Below are 5,059 nucleotides of genomic sequence, written 5' to 3'. Positions count from 1 at the left end.
TATCTCTCAAATTCACAAACTTTCAAGGATTTCAAGAGCTACATTATACCATTCAAAAACAGCGCACATGTTCTGTAGGCCAATAACCCTAGTAAATAATTGCTAGATTTAGGCATCAAAGGCATGAGAACAATAGTATACTGAAAGGATTACTTGGGAGACCTGAGATGGACTTTCCTTTCTGCAAAGCTCAGTTCAGACTGAAAGTCCTGGGAGCACAACGCTATTTGCACTTTCCAAAGAATGTAGCTGAGAAAAGGTCAAACAACAGATTGAAATCGTGGCCCAATATTAGATGTAGACAGAGCTAGGGATGGGTACCGAACTCGGTACTTTTACAGGCACCGACCGAAAGTGGGCGGTACTACCGAGTATCAGTTCACATGACATGAAACGGTACCTCATTTCGGTACTTTTTTTTTTTTCTATTATAATTAAAAAATGTCGGTACTTGAACGCATCTCAGTGATACAAAGACAGCGAGCGAGATAGAAATTCCGACGCAAACTTGAAGGCAACACACACGAGGGTGGGTTACGTCATCACGTCACTGCCAAAACAAGCTGAAGAGAAGAAGATGGCCTCTCGCTTGCGGTCCACTTCACAAAGATAGACTCAGACAACGCTCGCTGTAACATTTGCGATGCGAAGTGCAAAGCTGGCCAGGGGAACACCTCTAACTTGAGGAAACACTTGGTCAAGCATAAAATCTTTTTAAATGCGGAAGACTGTAAAGTGTTCGATAGCCTGAGGGTGGACGCTGCATCCACCAGCAGCAAAGCACCTACAGCCAGCAGCTCCTCTGCTTCGTTAGCTGAAACGGACAACGACGACGACGAAACTTCAAGTGTCACAAGTGAGGCGTCGACTTCTTCAACATCAGGTAACGTCATTTAATTAGCTAACGTGTATTTAACGTTAACGTTAACGTTACGATTTCAGACGGGCTGCCCTCTGAAATCGTAACGTTAGCTGGATAGTTGTAGCTTATAGCTTAGCATGTTTAGTAGCGTAACTAGCGTTGCTAACGTTATTATTATCCTCAGTTCGTGTCACCGTGAGACGTTCAACGTTACACTCTTGCTTTCTTTGCTAGGCCACCGTGTGAGAGTCGCACAGGAGACACCCTTCACCCTGGCGAAGAAAGCAGCTTTACCCCGGCAGAAAGTAAATGAGTGCCACAGGGCAGTGACTGCCTTCATTGTAAAAGGCATGTTGCCCTTCGCAACGGTGGAGTCTCCATGGTTCAGGTAAATTATTTATTTATGTATAAATGGGTGATAATGTGTGTGTGTGTGTGTGTGTGTGTGTGTGTGTGTGTGTGTGTGTGTGTGTGTGTGTGTGTGTGTGATATTCATAGAGTAAGCTAAGTTACTAACAATAGTTATTTTTATTGTCTATATATAGGGAGATGACAGGGACCCTGAACCCAAAATACTCCCCTCCCTCCAGAGACCTTCTCACAAACACACTTATCCCAGCTTGGTATCGTGTTGAGAAGAAGAATGTGAAGGAGGAACTCAGGGCAGTTGACCATATTGCAGTGACCGCTGATGGATGGAGCAGTGTGGCACAAGACCATTACCTGCGACAAGTAAACTCTTGGTTTGGGAGGGAAGAGGGAGGGAGGGAGGGGTTTTATTTTGTTGGGTGCTGCTGCTAAACAAAAAAAAATCTAAATAAAGAACAATGTTGAAATTGAGAAGTTTGGACTTATTTGTTTTACAACTGTACATTTTTGTTGTTGCAAAAAAAATTTTTTTTTTTTTTTTTTTTTTTTTTTACTCAAAAAAGTATCGAAAAAGGTACCGTTTTTGGTACCGTACCGAATTCCAGGTACCGGTACCGTACCGGTATCGATTCAAATGTGAACGGTACCCAACCCTAGACAGAGCGCTGAAGCAGGGAATCAGGGAATGACTATGAAAAAATAGGAGGCAAAGATATATAAAAATCATGCATGATACGTCTCAGTGGGCGGTTGGAATTCCTTGCAGTGGCGAAAAGTTATGGGATCGGTCGCAAATGTTATATCTCAGAAAGGGAAAGAATCTCATTTTGTATGTATAGCTTTGAAAAGGTCATAGGAAGCGCAGACCGGCAGGGGAAGAACTTGTGAAGCAGACAGACAGAGAGAGTGGCTTCTGAAGAGAAGATGAGAAAGAGGAGTGAGGCACTGCATGCTGGTCGCATTCTCTGATAGTCTCGTTAACATTCTATGGCCTCTATCTTCCGACAGGCGCTATCCCTAAATAGCGCTTTGCGCACTGTTAAGCTTGTGGCATACTCTTCGCGCCCAGCCAAGCGCATAGGGCGCATGGCGATTATGACGACATCGCACGGGGCGTGTCGGGGGGCGAGGCCTGAGCGCAGCGCGGCGCGTCCATGGAGATTTTTCTATCAGCGCGTCGGTTTTGCTGCCTGTGCCTGTGAGATCTCCGTGGTAGGCTATCAGCGGATATCTGCTGTGATTGAGTCCTCACCGTCGTTAAAGTCGCCTTCAAAGCATGATGTTCGATTATAACGAACTAGTTGTGTGGCTTAGCCTTCCCAAATGTGGAGGGGTCGTTTTTTATAATTTAATACATAGAATTGGGAACGTTACATTCAATTTCATTCAGACTGCCTGGAGCCTGGAGCTGCGCACTGAGTATGTTCTGTTTTGGCTGGCGCAGAGTGCGCGCGCCCTCCTCGGTGCCCCGCCTCCAGCGCGTGCGCGAAGAGTATGCCAGAAGCTTTAGCGCGTGCCTTAAAGGAGAATTTCGTTTTTTTACACCACGGTCCTCATTTCCAGTTTAGAATATGATGTTTTACTCACCGAAATAGTTTCGCTTCATTTGGATGCCCACGGAAGATTTTGAGCTCCGAGTAGTCTCCTCAAACAGGCTATAACGAGAGCCTGCGGCGAGTGCGGGGCATGCTGCACACACTCTGTAAATGACACAACAGTCAACGTAGATCTGCCCCGGATGGGGTTACAGTGTTCATCTTCTTCTGTGGTTTCTCTTCTTACCACACTTCTTCAGAGAAACCACAGAAGAAGAAGATGAGCACTGTAACCGCATCCGGGGCAGATCGGAGCCGACTCTTTTGTTGTTGTTAGCTTAGCTTCTAGCTATTAGCTAAATAATTATATTTACAACCATAATGAACCGCGATGTGACCGAAAAAGTGTCATTTACAGAGTGTGTGCAGCATGCCCCGCACTCGCCGCAGGCTCTCGTTATAGCCTGTTTGAGGAGACTACTCGGAGCTCAAAATCTTCCGTGGGCATCCAAATGAAGCGAAACTATTTCGGTGAGTAAAACATCATATTCTAAACTGGAAATGAGGACCGTGGTGTAAAAAAACGAAATTCTCCTTTAAGGCACGGACGATAGCATTCTGCCTCACGCTGTCCGCCAGGTGTTCTGCCGAGTTTTGCTCCCCCGCCGAGCAGCAAAAAAAAACATCCCCACCTCACGGGAGCTACTTGTAATGATTTATACAGAAATGTAACTGATTCAAAGTGATATAATTGTCTGGTAGCAGTGACCTCCCTGATTTCTAAGTTAAAACAGTCCCGAAATATGTTGGGGATGCAATTCTCGGCGGGCATGCGGAAACGTTTACGGCACCTGTCGCAAGCGCAAATTAGAGCCGTGCCAATTCTGCCAAAAATCATCTGCGCCCCAAAATGCCTGCGCAAACTGGATTTGGGCGGTCATAACTACTAGAATTATTCACAGGCGTGGCCAGGCAAGGCTGGCATTACGTCAATCAAAACCAATCAGATTGCCTTCTCGCAATGGTTGTTTGCGCGAGGTTGCCTCGCCGAGGCATGCAATATGCTGTAATTCTCTCCAGGCATACGTAATAGAGTGTAGGCTATACGAAGGACAGAGGGAGCTTATTGACAGATCGTCTGTGGTGCCAATGACCCTTCGGGTTATGAAGGTAAATAGCCTATGTCCATTGTCCCACAAGTGTTCTCAATTAATTTCCCTCTTTGCGATGTGATAAAAGTTTCTCAGTGAGTTATAGTTGATTGCCTCACTGAATTATCTGCTAATACCCAATTTTAGCAGCATAATTTGATGTATTGGCGTGGCAAGGCTGTGCGTAATGACATATCCAAAAGGAATTCCACTTTCCACTCCGCAAATACCTCTCTGCGCTGGGAGCGCAGCCGTAATCTCCGTGCAGCGCACCCAGCGCAGAGAGGTATTTGCGCGTAAGAGGTCCTTTTCAAAGCTCTTAGCGCAAAGTAATTGCGCCCTGCTGACGATAGGGTAACGCCATCTATCCCACATTTTAGCGCTGAAACGCCTGCTTTGGCATGGGGCAGCCAATGCCCAGTACAATTATCCAACCTGTTCTCACTCCGAGCGCGTAGCATATTGACGCTTTGTCCCGTCCCTTGTGCGTCGCTTGTTACTAACATGGTACCCTTGAGCGGCACATGAAACGACTTGGGCTTTCCGACTAAACTCAATGCAAACCCATGGAAGTCATCTTTGACGCTTATGGCAACTGCTCCCCTATTAGCCTAACTGCTCCCCCATTAGTCAACTGCTCCCCCATTAGGGTCTGGAGGAGCTAACCTCTCCCAGACCCTAACCCTAATTATGGTTTGTGAGGGGGAGATGACAGATAGGTACCTATTTTTTACGTCATTGATATTCCTTATTGAACTTTGTTGCAGTACCGCCCAAAATCAGCCAGGGGACGACGTTGGCAACAAACTACAGTTACCAGAGGGGAAGAAGAAGTCCAGGGGGCGCTCTTGCTAATAAAATACGGTTCAAAGACAGGATTACAGACAAGAGAAGAAGCAGCTTGTCATTGTGTGTGGGGGGGGGGGGGGGGTCTGGGAGGGACAATGGGCAGGGTTGGTTGATGTGTTTGTGGCCTCTCTCACTACCCCCCCTTCCCCGCTCTCTCTCTCTCTCTCTCTCTCAGAAAGGGGGCGGGCCGGCCGGAGTTGAGGCGGGCCTCTGCATATTGGAGGAGGTATAAGTCCTCTCTCTCTCTCTCTCTCTTTCTCTGAGCGTATTCTGCAGCTGTCATGGAGAAGCGG

At 46.8% G+C, this 5,059-nt stretch overlaps 1 long non-coding RNA gene across 1 annotated transcript; it reads left to right on the top strand.

The window, feature by feature from the left end:
- The first annotated feature begins 562 nt into the window (after positions 1 to 562).
- On the top strand, positions 563 to 1,583 carry LOC310795810. Its single transcript, XR_014553647.1, has 3 exons — positions 563 to 883; positions 1,097 to 1,250; positions 1,408 to 1,583. It is a non-coding gene; the product is annotated as an uncharacterized lncRNA (long non-coding RNA).
- The last annotated feature ends 3,476 nt before the right edge of the window (positions 1,584 to 5,059 follow it).

Source organism: Poromitra crassiceps (genome assembly GCF_964638095.1).
Source record: "Poromitra crassiceps genome assembly, chromosome: 2".
NCBI classification, from domain to species: domain Eukaryota; kingdom Metazoa; phylum Chordata; class Actinopteri; order Beryciformes; family Melamphaidae; genus Poromitra; species Poromitra crassiceps.
The sequence above is the reverse complement of the archived record's forward strand: the minus strand, read 5'-3'. Positions and strand labels throughout refer to the sequence as shown.